Below are 20,971 nucleotides of genomic sequence, written 5' to 3'. Positions count from 1 at the left end.
TGAAAATTTTACTTATTCATGATTATAAAAAACAAGTATTGAAGTTACCTGAGACTATGGTAAAAATGAAGACTTCAAGGAAGGGAATGCTGTAGAGTTGGAAAAGAAATCATGATTGAGTTTCTACCTTTTATAGGCTTCAGTGACCCTTAATCTCAGTATCACCTTAATCATTTATGCCATCCAGTTCCTACAAAAAAAATCACAATGAACAAGACATATTAGTAATGGAGGAAAAAATATTGTACAAAAACAATATGCAGAAACTGGTACCAAAAATAAAGTGATCACTCTTTGTAAATAACAAGCTATGCTTGAATGACCAGTGCAATGACTTGTTTTTAAAGTCTGAAACTAGGATGATATAATGGTAAGTCGTAACTGTGATATAACCCTGGCCTTGTAAAGAATAATTTGCCTAGCCCTGGCTGGTGTGCTTCAGTGGACTGAGGGCCAGACTGTGAACCAGAGTCACCAGTTCAATTCCCCCTCAGGGCACATATCTGGGTTGTGGGCCAGGTCCCTGATGGGGGGCACTCAAGAGGCAACCACACACTGATGTTCCTCTACCTCTCTTTCTCCCTCCCTTCCCTTCTCTAAAAATAAACAAATAAAATTAAAAAAAAAAAAAGAAGAAGAATTTGCCTATATCCGGAGTTTACAGATTCAAAGATATGGGACGTGAAAGGATATTCAAAGTTATAGACCTAAAAGGTTAGAAGAGAGAAAACAAAGATTAAGAAACCACTTCATAACACTATTCATATCTGCTCTGTAACATCTATGAAATAAAGAAAGAAGCAAACCCAACAGTAAGCCTTACAAATATCTAATAGAGCTAGTCATGTACAGAATGCATGTGTAATTGCAACAGAAAAGATTACACTTGTAAAAACTATATTAAATACCTAGCTTCAGAAACATAATCAGCAAGCTCATCTTTCACAGGAAAAGCTGACAAAAAGATGAAAATAATCATAGGGAGACTATGTACTATTTCTAAAAAAAAAAAAAGATATAAGCACACACACAAGAAGAAAACTTCCTGATAGCACTTCTAAGCTTAATAAAAAACTAAAGAGTTTATGAAATTTCCTACCACAGAGGTCTTTAAAAATACTAGATTTCTATCCATCAAGAATAATTCATATATACTCCTTCACAGGAAGCTTGGAGACCATATGAAAACTCCTATGATTTTGTATCAATTTTTACAATGGTGAAAAAGCAAGAATAGTCTTTCTCACCTAGAACATACCAGTAATAATTACATTTTTGAATTTCAGAAAGTATATTAATTCACTTTAAAAAACATTCCAACATTTTATCCTTATTTTTAAAAACTTTCAATTGTGATGAAGCTATTTATCCTCAGCACCCTTCTATTTAGAAATTTTCCTGAATATTTATGCATGTCAATTTTTTTCACATAAAATTCTGTCCAAAATGAAATTTCTTTTCTTTCAATAGGATAGTATCATATAAACAGTAGTAAAATGACAACAGTAATGACAACCTTGTCGGGAGAAGAGTCACAACCTAGAATTGCTACAATAAATTATACAAAATGCCCAGTTTTCAACAATATATTATAAGATGTATATTTTTAAAAAGGCAAACATGACTCATATTAATGAAAATAGCAGTCATTAGAAGCAGTTTCTGAATATCTCCAGATGTTGGTTTAAGCAGAGATTTCAAAATATTTACTATAGTTATGTCACAAGTAAAAATGGCAGAAAAGCATCAGTGACCTTAAAGACAGCCACATGAGTAGAAATTATCCAATGTGAAGAACAGAGAGAAAAAAGATTGAAGAAAATTGTACAGAGCCTCATAGACCAACTTACCAACATTTCTGGAGTCCCAGAAGGAGAGAGGAAAGAGCAGAAAAAAATATGTTTTAAATAACATACTAGCCAAAACATCCCAGATTTAATTTTTTAAAAGAAATCAAATTTACAGGTCTCGGAAGGTCAATGAATTTAAAGTAGAATAAACACAAAAGACCACACCAAAACACATCATAAGCAAACTGGTGAAAACAAACTCAAGAAAAATCTAGCAAGCATAAAGAGAAAAGTCACTCAGCATGTGCAAGGAACTATCAGCACAATTCAGAGCTAACTTTCCATCACAAACAATGAAGGCCAGAAGACAGTGGCATCACATATTCAAAGTACTAGAAGAAAAAAGCTGTCAACCAGCAAAGCAGCAAAATTATCCTTCAAAAATAAAGGCATCATATGGTCTCAGATAAACTAAGGCTGAGAGAATTTTTTGCTAGCAGACCTGCCTAGTAAGAAATACTGAAGGCAGTGCATGAGCTGAAAGGAAAAGACACCAGACTCAAATACACAGGAAGAAAGAAAACCACCAGAAATGGCAAAAATGGCAAATATGTGGGTTAAAATACAGTCATGTGTCCCAAATAACATTTGGGTCTGTGACAGACCACGTATATGACAGTGGTCCCTTAAGATTATATGGAGGTGAAAAATTTCATTTACTAAGGTCTTAGCCATTGTAACACACCACAATGCATCAACAATATCTACAGCACTCAGTACATAACATACTGTATAGGTCTATAGTCTAGAAGCAATAAGCTATATCATACAGTCTAGTTGTGCAGCAGTCTATACCATCAAGGTTTGTGTAAGTGCTCTCTATAAGGTGAGTACATCAATAAAATTGTGTAACAACACATTTCTATTACGTATACCCATCATTAAGTGACACATGACTATATTTTTCTCATTTCTTCTCTTAACATCTTTAGAAGACATAGGCTGTATAAAGCAATGATAATATCATTGTGTTGCTGAGTTTACAGCATTTATAGATGCAATATATATAACAGTGAAAGGAGAAAATGGAGCTATCCTGGAGCAAAGTTCCTGTATTTTAGTGATGCTGAGTTAGTGTTAATATTAAGCATAGTGATAGAATGCACATTGTAAACCCTATAGCAACCACAAAGAAAATACCTTCAACTATATTTAGTAAACAAAAATGGAGTAATATAGTACACTAAAAAATATTTAACACAAAAGGAGGCACAGAGTAACAAAAACCATAAAAGACAAATGGCAAATATAAACCCAACCATGTCTGTAATTGAATGTGAATGGTCTAAACAGCCCAGTGGAAAGGCAAGAGTCTGTCAGAATGCACACACACACAAAAAGATTCAATTATATGCTGTCAACAAGGCACACTTTACATTCAAGACTGAAAGAAAAAGATGGGAGGTGGGGGCAGAGAAGGATATACTGTGAAAACAGTAACCATAAGAGAGCTGGAATAGTTGTATTAATGTTAAACAAAATAGCCCTGACCAGTGTGGCTCCGTTGGGTGTCACCCCACAAAGTGAAAGGCTACAGGTTCGATTCCTGGTCGGGCACATGCCTGGGTTGCAGTTCAGTCCCAGTCAGAGCAAGTACAAGAGGCAACCAGTCGATGTTTCTCTCCCTCTTTCTCTCCACCTTCCCCTCTCTCTAAAAATAAATAAATATAATCTTTGAAAAACTATTTAACAAAATAGACTCTAAGACAAATATTACTGGAGACAAAGAAAAACATTTCATAATGGTAAAGAGTCAGTCAGGAAGACACCATAATAACTGTAACTGTATATGCACCCAAAAACAAAGCAGAGCCCCCAATAATGAGGCAATAACTGACATCACTGAAAAGTGTTAAAAAACAAACAAACAATCATAGTGGGGGATTTCACTCTAAATAATTGATAGTAACTGGACAGAAATTAGCAATGCAGGAAACTTGAATGGTACTCTTAACCAACTAGACTTAACTGGGATATACAGAAAACTCCCGCCAACAAAAGTGTATTGTTTTCAAGCACAGGAAACACTCTCCAAGGCAGATGTAAATGGACTGAAGTCATACAAAGTATGTTCTCCAACTACAACAGAATTAAATTAGCTATCAATTAAATTAGAAACTAGAAAATCCTCAAGTGTTTGGAAATTAAATTTTATACTTCTAAATAATATATGGGTCAAAGAAGAAATTAAAAGAGAAATGAGATAATATTTTTAACTGAATAAAAACAAAAAGTATCAAAATCTATGGGAATTTATAACTTTAAGTATATATATTTTAAAATGTTTCATCAATAATATAAGCTTTCACCTTAACAAAACAGCAAAGGAGCAAACTAAGTCCTATAACATGAAAGGGAATAATAAAAATGACAGCAAAAAGTAATGAACTACAAAGCAGAAAATTAGAGAAAAACTAGGCTCTTAAAAAAAAAAAAAAAAAAAAATCAGCCCTGACCAGTGTGGGTCAACTGGGAGCCATCCCACAAAGCAAAGAGTCACCAGTTCCATTCCTGGCAGGGGCACGTGCCTGGGTTGTGGGTTTGGTTCCCGTTGGGAACACTTACCACAGGCAACTAATCATCGTTTCTCTCCCTTCCTCTCTCCCCTCCCCTTTTAAAAACTTTTTTAGGTGAACTGATCAAAATCAAAGAGAAAAAGAAACACAAATTACTAAAATCAGGAATAAGAGAAGGAACATCAGTCTGACCCCTCGTCCCCAAATTATTCTAAGAACCTGAAACAAAGATGTTACATGTCAATTGTACTTCAATAAAATAATTTTAAAATAATTAAAAGGGGAGGAATATTATAAGTAAATTTATGCTAATAAATGAGACAACTTTTATGAAACAGACAAGTTTCTAAAAAGATACAGTATCAAAACTGACTAGAGACAAAAAAAAAACTATGACAAATAAACAAACTGAATTCTTAAAAATCTTATCCCCCCAAAAAAAGAGAGGGAAAAAAAAAGACCAAGCCCAAATGGCTTCACTGATGAATTCCCTCAAATATTTAAGGAAAAAGTATCAATCCTTCACAAATTTCTTCACAAAAGAGAGGAAGTGGGTACACTTTGCAGCTCAATCTACAAAGCTAGAGTTATCAACCCTGACTGATACCAGAGTCAGACAAAGACATCACATGAAAACTACACACCAATGTCTCTCATAAACAAAGATATAAAAAAATGTTTACAAAATATTGGCAAACTAAATCCAGCAACATGTAAAAGAGCCTATACCCCATAACCAAGTAGATTTGCCCCAAAAATGAAAAATTGGTTTAACTTTCAAAAAATCAAGTAATGTAATACACTATATTAAGACAGTAACAGACAAAAACTACATGGTTACCTCAAAAGACAGAAAAAAGCACTTGACAAAACTTTATGCGCATTCATGATAAAAAAAATTCATCAATCTTAATACTAGAAGAGAACTTCCACAACCTGATAAAAGGCATCCACAAAATACCCACAAGTAACATCATGCTTAATGGTTAAACACAAAGTTTTTCTTGTAAAAATCATGATGCCCATTTTAGCCACTTCCATTCAACAATGAAGGTTCGAGCTGGTAAAAGAAAGCAGGCATTCATTAATTAAGGCATCCAGATCAGAAAGGAAGAAAAAAAAAGTTTTCTTTCTCTAATGACTCTGTACATAGAAACTTCCCAATGAATCCACAAAAAATGCTACAAGAACTAATAAATAAGTTCAGCACAGTCCCAAGAAACAAACTCAGCAAGTTCACATGATATTAGATCAATTATACAGAAATCGATTCTATTTCTAGAGTGAAATGACAGCTTTATATCGTATCTTCCCATCAAAATTTGAACTGATTCAAATTTTCTTTTCTTATCCCTCAGCAGAGCTTCGAATTTTTCAAGCAGATTGCTCCTAGGCATTTTTATCTTTTTGTTACTATGAATGTATACCTTTTCTTCCATTATTAGTCCTGATGTCTATTATTTGTACAAAAAATTAATTATGCAAATTATTTTTCTAAGCACTTCCTTTAGTGAATTCTTTTCAAACTATCAATACAAAAACAGGCGGGCAGAGGAAATGAACAGGACTGATTTCAGAAATAAACTCCCCCCAACCATTAACGTGGAAATGCAGTATATGATAAATGCGGCATTTCAAATACATAGAAAAGAAATACATCATTTGCCCTGGCTGGTGTGGCTCAGTTGATTAGGCATCATCCCACAAACCAGAAGGTTGTGGGTTCAATTCCTGTTTAGGGCACATGCCTAGGATGTGGGTTCATTCCCAGTCCGGGTGCCTACAAAAGGCAACCGACCGATGTTCCTCTCACACTGATGTTTCTCTCTTTCCCCATTTCTCCCTTCCCTCCCCTCTCTCTAAAATCAATAAGCATGTCCTCGGGTGAGAATTTTTTTAAAAAATACATCATTTAATAACCGGAAGAGGACAACTGGTTAGTCATCTGGAAAAAAGTAAAGCTGGATGTCTACATCCATTGGTTATACCACATATTTTCCACATAACACAATTTCAAACAATTTAAACCATAAAAAGTAATAAGAAATCTGCACAACTTTTATTCAAGTAGCATAGTTCACTGAATCTAAAACTACCAATCTCAACATACACAACTAATTTATGTGTTACTGAGAAAGAAACTAGTTTGTCACACTATGACGAAGCAGTGAGTCATTTGATTTAGAGATGTTACAATGTGGAGGGATCACTAAATGGTGAAGACCTTTTAAACCTTACACAGAAACCTTCCCACCACCTGCTATGAAGAAAAAGATCATTAAATTCAAGCATTAAAAAATTAAAACTTCTGTAGGGCAAAAAACAAAATCAAAAGATAAGCAAAACCTCAGTGGAAATAACCTGCCTGACAAATGACAAGGGGCTCAGCACATGACCAAAAAGATCACTGAAAAATATACACATGGCCAATAATACTGGGAAAAGTGCTCTCTCTCATTTATAACCATAATTTGAAATGGAATACAACAAAATCTGACAAATATTAAAAAGTTTGACCCGAAGTAGTACTGTCAAAGTGGAGTTCCATTTTCCGAGACTACTGATACCAGGGCAATCTTTGTCGTTAGGCAATTCATCCATCAAATTATTAAATGTAGATATACTTTGGACCAATATTTCCCTTAAGAATTCATACTGTAAATGTACTTTAAAATGTGTACAAAGACATACCCAAAGAACATTCACTATACTAGCATTTATTACAGAAAAAACTAAAAACCTAAATATCCATAAAAGGGTGACCAGTTAAAATAATTATGGTACACCCAATTATTGGAATACTACAGAGGATAAAATAAGGAATAACATGCAAAGACACAGGAGTTAGTCACAACAAAAAAGACATGCTGTTGAACAATATGTATGGTATGATCTCATCTGTGTAAAGAATATGTAAATACAGGTAGAGATATAAATGCTTGCACACATATACGAAACGTCTATACGAAACGTCTAAAAGGACACACACACACACACACACACAAATGTTTGCAGTGAACTAGAATGAGGAAAGCCTTTTTTCCTTTAACCTTATAACATTCTCTACTGCATCAGTGTGTATTCTTCTTATAGTAAGCCCTTGTTAAGGAAGGACAAATGCTGAATATGACAATTACCAGAAAATGTGGGGGAAAAAACCCTGAAAATATGGCCACTAAAATGGCAGTATTTTCACATTCTCATTTTAGAAGAATTCTCAAATAAGATTTTGAGACATGAGAATGTATGCCACTGAGAGAGATGTAAATACCCTGAAAACCGTTAAGCATTTAATTTTCTTTCACTTTTAAAGGTAAAGCATAGGTCCAATATATGCATCAACACAAGCTACTATGAGGAGAAAGGAGAGGATCATCTATGTTCCTAAAATAAGGGAAACAGGGCCTAAAAAGAAACATGCAAGTAATCTACTAAAGTAAGAAAAGATAATGATCTTCATCTTACAAAACTAAGAGCATTAATTCACTTCGATGCACAGGTGCTGAATCTCTATATAGTGGTATGCTATGTGCACGTTACACAACTGGGGATAAAAGGAAGAGGGACTGCCTACTAAATGCAGTTGTTACAGGTGAGTTTATGTGCAAGCACATGGGCAACAAACACAGGTAACAAAGACTGAGTAAAACAATACTGAATTACCTTTATGAAATATGTCAGGCAAATGCCCATCCCGCCAGATCACTTGGCTGAATTTCCAAGCTGTTGATTCCTCCCTCTATCCTACAAAAGTGTAAAAATACCGGTTACCCCCAAAAGAATCAGGATTAGACATGTTCTCAAAGTTAGGTCAAGTAGTTTTATACCTAAACATGCTAAGTCTAACAAAAATTTTTCCATGGCAGATACATTGAATTAAATCAAATTAGTATCAAATAACGCTTAGTGTTAAATGATATCACAAAGAAATGACCCTGACACTAACTGGACTTTTCAAATTTAACTTCTAATTGAGGATTAAGATTTCTTTAAAATCAGGGCAATAAATCTAAAATTATCTTAAACAACTTAAAATAGGAAACAGCATAAAATGTGCTTCACTAAAATCTTATGCTCATATTCTCCATTACTCCAACAGTACTATTTCTTAATGAAATCCCACCATAACATTTCCCACAGCTCAAAAGTCTAAATATATTAAGAATGTCATTTCTAAAAATAAAAAGTACTAAGTATTGAAAACTTTTAAAGCAAAGATATTTAATAATGCCAAAATGATCTGCACGTTTAAACAGAAAACGAACACCCTGCGTGAATGCTGCATCGGCACTGGACACACCGTGTCTGTGACTGGGCACTTTTTCCTGGCACAGTAAATGGATAAGATCGAAAGCTGACATTTTATTGGAAACAAACAATAAGCCAGATGTAATTTTTTATTTGGAAATAATCAAGTATTTTATATAGGAGCACTAACACATTTCTTAGGGCTCAGTAAAGATTTTGCAAATCAATGCAGCTATAAAGGCAGAAAAATTAAGGGAACTTCAAATCTGTACAAAATAACCAAGTATATTATTTCAAAGTTGTGTCATATAATTTTATCAAGGGATTACAAACACTATAGCCTTCTGATAATTCAGCATTTTCTAGTCCCAAGCAGATCAGTAGTTTTGTTCCTACACTAATTACTAAAGAAATCTATTTTAAAATAACGTATTTCTACTAAGTTCTTAATTGCCTGCCTCAAAGTTTTGTTCCCATTCAAAAGAGCGTATATGCCATTGTTCTCAATTATGTAAAACTTTAAAAAATATATTTCTATAGTGATAGTATCAAAAAGATAATAAAGGCCATTAAATATATTAATCTTATGTGCCACTTAACCACAGGGATGCGGTCTATCTAAAAGATGTGTCATTAGGCTGTTTCATCACTGTGCCAACACCACAGAGTGCACTCCACAAACCCAGAGGGTATAATCTACTGTGCACCTAGGCTGCATAGAATAGTCTCCTGCTCCGTAAGGGAGGAAAAATAATTTCCCCTCCTCCCTTCTGGGTTCTTGGCTGAGACACCCCTGTAATGAAAGACAGATTAACAGGAGAAAAACAAAAGTCTAATAGCATTTATACCTCCTATATAAATGGGAGAGACCCAGGAAAACCGATGACTCCCAAAATGGCTGAAGCCACCACTTTAAATACCATCTTTACTGAAGACAAAAGATGTGGCTTGGATGGAGTCAGTCAGTAAACAAGGGTAAGTAAGTAAGGTTGTTATAGAGCGGGATCTTCTGAAATTGATAAGTGTCTAGAGATAAGATCATCCCTCCCCTTCCATCTAAGAACTTGAAGGAGAAACCTTACATATGGAAATCTCCCTTACTAATCTAAGTATCTTTTACAAAGTGTAACTTCTACTTCATTTTCAGAACTTTTCTTATGTCTTCAAGTTCTTAAAATTAACCAGCCTAAAATAATCCTATGCCAAACAGACATACTTTGAGGGCAACCCACTGTTCCCCTACAGCTCTTATGCTACTAACCTGTACAGCATAGCACTGCACTAACTACTATGGACAACTGTAACACAATGGTTAAGTATTTGTGCAATGTGTTATGCCAGGAACTCAGGACCAACAGATCCTTAGGAGGGCTAGGGCATCACTAGTCCATAGGAATTTTTCAGCTCCTCTGTCACTAGGTGAATTTCAGTTCTATTATAACCTTATGGGACTAAGGTTGTAAATGGGGCCCATCATTGCAGGGAACATTACGTGGCACATTATGTTACTGTCGTAGACATTAAGAACAGGTAAAACCAAAACAGTATCTGCACCACACTGCTACTCACTATTCTAATGTTCTTTACTGTATTCAACTTTTAGTATTTCTAACATAGCTACAGAAATAAAGTTGACAGAATAAGCATGGCAAACGCTGCGTACAGGAAATAAAAATGTCTTCTAATTATACATTTCAGTATTACATTCTGAGTCTTTTTAAAGTTGACTGGATATATCTAGTCCACAATCATATTACATAAGTCATCTCATAATACAATAATATCCACAGACTGAACAATGTTTTTGAAATGTTACTTTTTTATTTAAAAGGCATAAATTAAGGCTGTCGTATGTCGAAGACCATATCTAGACTAGGCATGTTAAAAGAGAAACAAAAAATAAAATAGTGAAGAAGGAAAAATAAGTGTGCCTCTCTCCCACATGAACATGTACAAAATAATACAACCTCAAAGTCTAAGTCTACTATCAGAAATTTTCAAATATCTTTGCCACCACAACCCTTCCTCTACTATGGAAACCCACGATTTCCCCTAACTCACCTGCCACAGGTCTGTCTCTAGAACTCTAGCTCATTTGGCATTATCCACCAACTTCACTTCTGCTTCCAAGTTCCTATCCCTCTCTTTCTTCTCCCACTCCTCTCCACCGAGAATGGGGAGAAGAACCTACCAAGCCAGAAACTAAAACCTGTAGCACCAAATGAAAGGGAGGAAGCTCCTTTTCCTGCCACTCTCCCACTTATATTCTCCCTTAGCAATTCTTCTGATTCAAGATTTTACTGACTAAATGTTCCCTAATTATAACCATTTGTATACATATAAACACTCAAATAAAGACTAAAAACACACTTTAAAGTAGAAATTTTATATTTATGCTATTAATCAAGATGTTTATTTTTAGTCAATATAAATGCTAATAGATCCATACGACAGTAAAAACAGGCACTCCATTTTACATGGTATGACCCTTCACACTTACTTAATCATTAAGGCAGTTTTCCACCAATACCAATTCAATAACTATGGTGCAGAAAGAAAAATTAATGAAATATTTTACAGGGACCATTCACTATTATCCTTACCCAAACTAAAATTACTACATTTTGGCCCTGACCAGCGTGGCTCAGTTGGCTGGGTGGGGTCCTGCAAAGCCAAAGGTGTCTGGTTTGATTCCCAGTCGGGAAGGCCTGGGTTGCAGGCCTGGTGCCTGCTTGAAACACATGCAAGAGGCAAAACCAATGGATGCGTCTCTCTTTCATCAGTGTTTCTATCCCTCCTATTCTTCCTGTCTTCCTTTCTCTCTAAAGATATAAAACAATCTCAAATTTTTTTTTTCATTTTGATTAGACAGGCAATATTCCAATAAACTTGCCAGCAGGTGGTCTGATTTATTATTTAAGCCAACATTTTTGTCACTGAGTCAACGTTTTTGATCACTTGATATGTATGTACAATATACTACCTAAGTAAGATTTTTAAGACATGCACAAAATACCATGGTTTCTACCCAAAAGAGTTCATAATTTAGCAAAGATAGTAAGTACACAAACAACAAATGTTTGTGATAATAATGTAAATATGCTAAGTGCTGTAACTGAACTTTAAGTAATTTATTGTAGAAAAAGCAAAGCGGAGAGGAATTAATTCTCCCTTTGCCACCATTCCAAAAGAAAAGGAGGAAGGGACTTTTAATGCTGATTCCACATTTAAAAATGCTTTGGACTTTGCTTAGTAGTGTTCCTAAGACTTTGTGTGTATTAACTCACTTAAACCAAACAACAAACCTATCCAATTGGTGCTATTATTATTCACATTTTACAGAAAACTGAAAGGTTAAATAACTTACCAAAGGTTATAACACTAACAGTGGGCAGAACCCAAGTCTTTATAAAAGTATATAATCTACTGAGCCATCCCTGCTCCCCAGCACCACCATCACCAGCACCCTGTCAGCTTTCAGGCCTCATCTTCCAAGGGTGTCCAACCTTATGGCGTCTCTGGGCCACACTGAAAAAAGACAAACCTGTCTTGGACCACGCATTAAATACACTATGACTCGTAATCACACACACAAAAAATCTCATAATGTTTTAAGTAAATTCACGATTTTGTGTTGGGCTGCATTCACAGCCATCCTGGGCCACATGCGGCTCATGGGGGGCAGGTTGGACACCCCTAATTCTAGCTCACTCCACTCGAGCCTCACTGACCAGACCTTATCTTCACAGACCGTCTCTCGTGCTACCACCCGCAGGGCCTCCTGCGTGGCCTATTCCTAGGCCTGAAACACTTCCCCCAGAGATACTCAGAACTAAAAGTCCCTCCCTACTTCAAGTCTCCACTCAATTATCATCTTGTTAATGAGGCTTTTTCCTGCCATGACATTAAAACTGTAACCTATCCCTACATACACTCACCTAATCCCCCTCTGATCCGTAATACATTTTGTATAGTACTTACCACCTCTTAACATATTATATAACCTACTTATTTATGATGTTTATATTTTTTACTGCACTCAACTATAAGCTCCACAAGAGCAGGAATTTTTGTTTGATTCACAGATACATCTCACGGGCCCAAAACAGTGTCTTGCAAATAGTAGACACTTAGTATTTGTTAAATGATTAAATAAAGCTGAACTCCAATCCAGGAAACCAAGCTAAAGCACCACACAATACCATCTCTCAACTATGGAATCACAGATGACAATAAGGCATCTGGGGAAGTCGCATTAACCCAACAAAACAGCGGAACCTGGTATTAAAACCAGTCTTGTGGGGTTCTGGCAACATTACCCTTCAGCCTAATAATGCCCCTAAAAAGGCTTGAAGGTCTTGAAAGTAAAGACAATCAACCTACTGAAAAGTCTACTGTAAATTTTAAAAAACACTGTCACCAAACAGAAAACAATAATTCTTAGCAATCCAAAGAATGGTTTAATCCAACCTAACTAAATTTCCAGTCTTTGTTATAAAAGAATGCTAATAAAAAAATTTCAGAAGTACTCAGATAGAAAAGCTACAAAAATTACAAGCACTTTACAATAAGTAGGAAGAGTTTCTTTAGTTTCTTTCGGTTATTTCACATGCTTCATAATTTGGTTCTAGGATAACTTTTACCCGACAGAGTAATTTTCAAACTGTATCTTTATTTTGTTTGCAGGGTGTACTTTCAGTCTACCGAATTATTTCAACTGTCATCTGTGCCTAGAAAAGAAAGTGAAAGATGAGGCTTTGTGAATTAATCTATCAAAGCCCACATAAGAAAAGTATTAATAAATCTCCACAAAAATTATCAAGAATATTAACTTCTAAGGCAAATAAAATTTAATATAAGAAAGATCTAAGATGGAGGTGTAGACAGAAATGCTTCACTTCCTAGCACAACCAAAAGAAGGATAACAACCAATTTAAAAGCAGAAACAACCAGAACTGCCAGAAGATCAAACTTCATGGAAGTCTGACAACCAAGGCGTTAAAGAAGAAACATTCATCCAGACCCGTAGGAGGCACAGAGAGGAAGAGGGGCGGAGAAGTGGTGTGTCAAGGAGCGGCAGCTGGCGGGCCCACCAGAGGAACCCGGAGGAAGATAAACCCGGAGGAAGAACTGGGGAGTGAGACAAACCACACAATCCAGGGTTCTAGCTAGGGAAAATAGCCTCAAAAAACTCTGGCTATAAAAACCTGTGGGCAATGTGGCAGCAGGAGACATTCCCAGTCTCATAAGAGAGTCCTTGGAGAGGCCCACAGAGTCCTAGAAGGTACATAAGCCCACCCACCTAGGAATCAATACCTGAAGGAGCACAATCCACTTGTGGGAAGTGAAAGAAGTAGCAGAAAATGGGGCAAGAGCAAGCAAGCTAGCAGGCTGCATTGTTCCCTCTGACCCCTCCCCAATATATAATGCCACAACACAATGAAGAGGGTTGCTTCACCCTGGCAAATACGTAAGGCTCCGCCCCTTACTATATAACAGGCATGTGAAAAGAAATATGGCCCAAATGAAAGAACAGATCAAAACTCCAGAAAAAGAACTATGCAATTAGCAGACAGGTAACCTACCAGATGTAGAGTTCAAAACACTGGTAATCAGTATGCTCAAAGAAATGACTGAGGTCAAAAAATGAAGGAAAAAATAAAGGCTATACAAAGTGAAATGAAGGAAAATATACAGGGAACCAACAGTGAAGGGAAGGAAACCAGGACTCAAATCCGTGATTTGTAACAAAAGAAATAAGCATCCAAATACAACAGAATGAAGAAATAAGAATTCAAAAAAATGAGGAGAGGCTGAGGAACCTCTGGAACAACTTTAAATGTTCCAACATCCAAATCATAGGGGTGCCAGAAGGAGAAGAAGAAGAGCAAGAAACTGAAAACTTATTTGAAAACATAATGAAGCAAAACTTCCTATTCTGGCAAAGGAAGTAGACTCCCAAGTCCAGAAAGCTCAGTGTCCCAAATAATTTGGTTCCAAGAAGAAACACACCAACCAAGGCACATCATAATTAAGTTACCCAAGATTAAAGAGAGAATATTAAAAGCAGCAGGAGAAAAGGAGAGCGCTACCTACAAAATAGTTCCATTAGACTATCAGCTGATTTCTCAAAAGAGACCTTAAGGCAAGAAGGGGCTGGAAAGAAGTATTCCAAGTCATGAAATCCAAAGACCTCCATCCAAGATTGCTCTATCCAGCAAAGCTGTCATTTAGAATGGAAGTGCAGATAAAGTGCTTCCCAGATAAGGTCAAGTTAAAGGAGTTCATCATTACCAAGCCCTTACTAGATGAAATATTAAAGGGATTTATCTAACAAAAAGAAGATTAAAAACTATGAACAGTAAAATGACAACAAACTCACAATTATCAACAACTAAACCTAAAAAATAAAAACAAACACAAACTAAGGAAACAACTAGAACAGTAACAATAATCACAGAAATGGAGATCACATGGAGGGTTATCAGTGGAGGGGGGGAAAGAGGGGGAGATGGAGCAGGGGAAGGTACAGGGAATACGAAGCATGAGAGGGGGAAGTTAAGTATAGTGTAGGAAATGGAGAAGCCAAAGAACTTATATGTACAATCCATGGACATGTAAGGGGGGGGTAATGCTGGAGGGTGGAGGCATGCAGAGCTGAGGGGAATAAAGGGGAGAAAATATTGGGAACACTATAATAGCAAATTAATAAAATATACTTTAAAAAAGAATCTATCCAAAATTTAACTGTTTTATAATTACATTGCATCATGTACCTTAATACCGCTTCCAAATATTCAATATGCCCAATCTAGAAAAGCCATTCATTGATAAGGAACGTAGTTCCTGGTTAAGATTATCTTTTGTAAAGCTTCGTTTTTAAAGTTGCATTGAAATGTGGATGCTTACATTTTCTACCTTATATACTTCCATAAGCATTGTCAAATAAAAAGGCTACCTCTGCCCTTTAAATGTAATCAAAAGGAAACAAAAAAGAAACCCAAAGCAAAGAAAGAATAAATAGTAGCACGCATGGCATAAGAATCTAAAACAAAAAAAATGCTATAGCTAAAAGGCCTTTAGCATCTTTTAACTAGATCATCACTTAATATTAGTCAAGTTCTAATTTTACATTAATTTTTACTTTTGTGAAAGTAAAACGCTTGTTCTAGGCATGAGATTTCTGTGAATAGGGTTAGAATTTCTATATAATAATAAAGTACAGACATGTGTTCTTTTAAGAACTCTATCTGAATAATGGTCTAACAGTACATAAACTAGGGCAAATGTAGGTTTGCAGTTTTCCATATGAAAAAATAATACAATAATTAACAAATAATAATACAAGAACATACTGTCTCATATACTCACAACTGTAAACTTTTTGCCCCACCCTGTATTTTTCATGACCAGATCTATACTAAGGAAGAATGACAGCCCAAAAATTCAAGCAAATCACCCCAGAAATTAACCAGACAGGTCTTTCCAAACCATTTTCCATTTCTATTGTCACCAGTAATCAAACCAGTATATTCTAAAGTCTGCAATTACTGTAATTAACCCACTTCACTGAAAAGAAAAATCCTACAAAGGGGTAACCAGATTCTTAAAAAAATAACTGACCAAAGCGAATAAAATCAAGCCACCAACTGAAATTTTTCACCTGCTCTTGACCTTTGCAAATTACCTAACCAGTAAACATTCATTAACTAAGAAACCAACTTTCCACCCACATCTGAAAACATAACAGTAAGCATTTCTATAAGCTCCTTAGACTATCAATCACTAAAGGGATAGAACTGACCTTTAAACCTAAATCACTCATTGAGGGAAGCCATTTCCCAAATCAAACCCAGCACAATGGGGATGCAAAGAATGTAATCCTTCCCATGATTTATTAATTGAAACTAGTTTTCAAAATTAGTAAGCCACTAAACTCAAGGAAAAGCTGCTTTACTTGTCCATAAATTTTCCATACATACACATAACAGTGTAAACAACCATGAAATATTTTGTGCTGTGATGATCAAGATCATTTAGGCAAGCTTTCAAATGATCTCTTCAAAGATGATGTAAGCACAGCCTGATACAGTTCTTTATGGTCTACAAAGTGTGTTCTCATGTCACATTTTATTTGATCCTTACAACCACCTGGAGGCTGTCACTGTTTGTCCCAGTTCCATAGATGATGAAACGGGGATTCAATGGGTTAAGTGCCCAAGGTTACCCAATACCTAAGTGTCAAGTCAAAGACTTCAACCAGATCCTCTGCCTGCTAATAAATGTCTAACACAGAAGCACAAGAGAGGTCATTCCCAAGTTAAAATAACTTTGTTACTCTTAGCAAAGTTCTGGAAGTTCAAAAAAAAACAAAAAACCCCACAAAACTTTGAAATCGAACATCAACGAATGCAAAATTTGAAATGAAATGTTATCTATGATGAGTTACTATATAAATAAACCGAGAAAATTCATCTGATTTTCATAACACAGAAATTATTCTACTGTAATAAGAGAACCCTACAAAAATTACAGGAATACACATTTAAAATGAGCTTATTTGACTTATATTAGTGTCATTTTTTGTGAACAAAAACATGTTAAAATGTTATTAAAACTCGAAGAGGAAAGTATAATTATTTCTTCTAATATGAATATAATTAAATACTCTCATTTAAAAACTTGTATATGCCTAGCTGGTGTGGCTCAGTAGATTCACTATTGGCCTGCAAACGAAAGGGTAGTTGGTTTGATTCCCAGTCAGGGCACATGCCTGGGTTGCAGGCCAGGTCCCCAGCAGGCAGTGCATGAGAGACAACCACAGACTGATGTTTCTCTCCCTCTCTTCTCCCTCCCTTCCTCTCTCCAAAATTAAATAAATAAAAAATTTTAAGAAAGTAAAATAAAAACTTGTATAGGATTCATAAAAAGCCAGTCTATCATTTGACAATTTTCACCTTATTCAACACCAAAGTCAATCACTATCATCTCCTGTCTCAAACACATGCCCAGGATAAAACTAGGCACTAGACGCAATGCAGAGGTGAGCCCACAGATACAGGAAACGGCTTTTAATCTGATTAGGAAGCTGAGATTCCCCTTCAGAGTCAATCAGAGAATATCTCAAGAAGCGGCTGCAAAGGAGCCCAGCGATTTCTCCATAATTGCAATAACTATTAAATTTGAACAATTCATGAAACATGTTAGTAAGACTGGTGTTTTTTTTTCCTGAGTAAAAGTCAATTTGGCAAGTTAACTCGTCATTTAGAAACAGCTTCTACTAATGCTGGATGGACACTTTTTTAAAGTACTTTTTATTGACTATGCTATTACACTTTGCCCCTTTTATCCCCCTCCGCCCTGCCCCACCAACCCTCCAGCATCCCCCACCCCCTTAGTTCATGTCCACAGGTTGTACATATAACTTAGACATTTTCTTATTTGGGGCTAATTTATTCTCAAGTAGAAAAGTAGGAAATGTAAAAACAGGTCATTTCATCTTTCCTTTTCAAGCTATAAATTAGAAACAATACAAGATTAATAGTATTGTTTTTAAAATGTTTATTAAAATTAAAATACTATACGTACTGCTAGAATTATGAAACATCTTACATACAAATAATCTATAAGCAAACACATCTTTAAAGAAAATACCCAGGCTTTATAATCTCATTTTAATAAACTATGCCACAAAATCTATTCATGTGACAGAGGCATAGTAAAACAGCATGAATCTACTCCCTGGCACCCTCTTGAACTGGCTACCACTGACCTCCCTAAAACTTCTTAAGTGTCCAATATTGTGAATTATAATTGAAGCATGTATATAGTGCTTAAACATGACAAAGCACATACGCACGTATCTTTTTTTTTCAAAGCTTAAATAACCCACTGGATGGAGATCATTCACATTCACAAAAATTAGATAGGATAACAAGGCACAGATCTATTTTTCGCCGACCCTCCTCAACAAACGCAGCTCTAAAACATAACACAAGAGACAACCAAAGGAAAACTCTGAAAAGTGATAAGAAGGCAGAGAGAACCAGTTTGGGACTTTCAGACTGGAGAAACAAAAGAACAGCAGGATATTTTAAGCCCCTACACCCAAAAGAAGGCAGTCAAGACCGACACATTCCAACCACCAATTCAGCAACTGAAGGCAGACCAGAGAGTCACATTCTGCCCCCAAATTAAAGAGAAGTCCCTCTGCAATATTAGGGGAAGATCCACTGGAAGCCCAGCCAACAGCACACACCAGGAAAAGCAATTCTTCCTTCTCCACCTGGTATGGGACTCCAGCTTTCTGCCTAGAGATACAGATGCAATTAGGCAAAACTGATGGGACCCAACAAGAGCAAGAGGCTCAGTCTGGGCCCAAACTATCCTCCCTCACTCAGAGATGCAGGGAGGGGCAGCAGAGAACGTTGGGGCAGCAGGGAATCAGTAGGAGCATCCCACCACAATCCCCTCCTATCTAGAGCTGCCCTGAAGCTTTGGCATGAGAAATCCCTTCTGCTCCCTCAAGAAGCACCAGCAAAGACCACTGGGAACCCAGCAGCATCCAATAACTCAAGCTGCCCATAAAGGCCCCAAAAACTACAGTGTCATTAGAACCAGTGCCCACAAAAGTGGACCAAAACCTGTATGCAAAACCTAAACAAGATGACTGACTGCCGAAATAAAAAATGTACATAGGGCCCAGAACCTCCTAAAATAATAAAGTAGAAATAACCCAAGAAAATCACAACATGAATGAGAAAAAATAATCTACGAAGGCCAACACAGAGAAGAATCAAAATGTTGAAATTAGCTAACAAGGATTTTAAAGCGACAATAATAAAAATGTTTCAGCAATCAGTCATAAATTTTCCTGAAACAAGTGGAAACTGGAAAGTCTCTGGAAAGAAACAAAAGGAAACTACAGAAGTAAAAAGCACGGCACCGCAGCGGCCCCCCTACTTGTGAGGGGCGGGGCGTGTTCCAAGAACCCGGCAAGTGCCCAAAACTGTGGATAGTATCAAACCGTACGTACATATGCCTTTTCCTATACATACATACTGCTAATACTTACCTATGATAAAGTTTAATTTATAAACTGAGCACGCTTAAGAGATTAACAATAACTAATAATAAAAAGAGAACACACGCTTTCAACTGCTACAACAGAAGAAGTTTTAAAACATGAAACACCTGACTCTTCAGTCAGGGGCACTGACCTCTTTTCCCTGAGACTGTCAAACAAAAAAATGACAGCAGCCAACACAACAATAGCCGCCCAGTGTGAGTGAAGCAAAACCATTAATAAATTTTTGTGTGTGGTCAGGTAAGAAAAACTTTATTTTTTGGTGTGCCGCAGAATCTTAGTGATTAGTTTATGTGTGCCATGATATGAAAATGGCTGAAAACCACTGAAACAGAAAATTACAACAATATACTATAATAAAAGGTATGTGAATGTGGTCTTTCTCTCAGAATCTTATTGTACGGTATTCACCCTCTTTCTTCTTGTAATGATATGAGATGATCGAATGCCTATGTGATGAGATGAACTGAGGCGAATGGCACTGCACTGTGACATAGCGTCAAACTACTGTTGACTTCTGACAATCGTCAGAAGGAGAAACGTCTGCTTCAGGTGATCCTGGATCACCAAGCCTAACAATGTCTACGGTTGAATGTCAGCAGCAGAAAATGTCGATGGTTGGGAAATTTTAGTATTTTCAGAATGTGGTTAACCACAGATAACTGGAACCACAAAAGCAGAATTACATATAGAAGAGACTACTGTAACTGAAAATTTTAAAATTCACTGGAATGGCTCAATACAAACATGGGGATGACAGGAAAGAGAATCAATGAACTTGAAGACAGAAAAAAAAGAACTCACCCATAAAAAAAGGAAAATAAGAGAAGGGCTGAAATGGTATTTATAGAAAGAATAGCTGAAAACGACTTAAATGTAGCAGATACAAACTTACCAACCCAAAAAAATGAGCAAACCCAAACAGGATTTACACCAACAAAGAAATTTACACCAAGACACATAATAATTAAATGTTCAAAAACCAAAGACAAAAAAAAACCTTCCCAGGTAGGCAGACATTAAAGAAATGTTTGCCTATAATAAAACAATTCAAATGATACTAGATTTCTCATCTGAAACCACGGAAACCTGAAACAGATGGCACAGTATTTTTTGAATACTAGAAAAAAAGAAGTGCCAACCATAGATTCCATAGCCAGTGAAACTATGGAATTTTCTACAGGAATGTCTTAGTCCATTCGGGCTGCCATAACAAAATACCAACAAATGGGTGGCTTAAAAACAAAAATTTACTTCTGGAGGCTAGACAT

The 20,971-nt window shown here is 36.1% G+C and overlaps 1 protein-coding gene across 10 annotated transcripts in view; it reads right to left on the bottom strand.

Moving 5' to 3' along the window:
* ZNF148 (zinc finger protein 148) overlaps window positions 1–20,971 on the bottom strand; it is a 128,635-nt gene that overhangs the window by 80,181 nt on the left and 27,483 nt on the right. For 7 of the 10 annotated variants that reach the window (XM_037132036.2, XM_037132066.2, XM_037132057.2 and 4 more), the window contains 2 exons: window positions 8,030–8,110; window positions 49–190 (listed from right to left, as the gene is read on the bottom strand). The gene's annotated coding sequence lies outside the window, so the exon portion shown is untranslated. The remainder of the gene's footprint in view (window positions 1–48; window positions 191–8,029; window positions 8,111–20,971) is intronic. The other 3 variants (XM_037132079.2, XM_037132084.2, XM_037132072.2) reach the window with 2 other exon arrangements.

The sequence above is a fragment of the Artibeus jamaicensis genome, unplaced genomic scaffold (genome assembly GCF_021234435.1).
Source record: "Artibeus jamaicensis isolate MK-2021 breed Jamaican fruit bat unplaced genomic scaffold, CSHL_Jam_final contig_793, whole genome shotgun sequence".
In the NCBI taxonomy this organism is placed as follows: Eukaryota; Metazoa; Chordata; class Mammalia; order Chiroptera; family Phyllostomidae; genus Artibeus; species Artibeus jamaicensis.
Note: the sequence above shows the minus strand (reverse complement) of the source record. Positions and strands in the feature narration are given on the sequence as shown.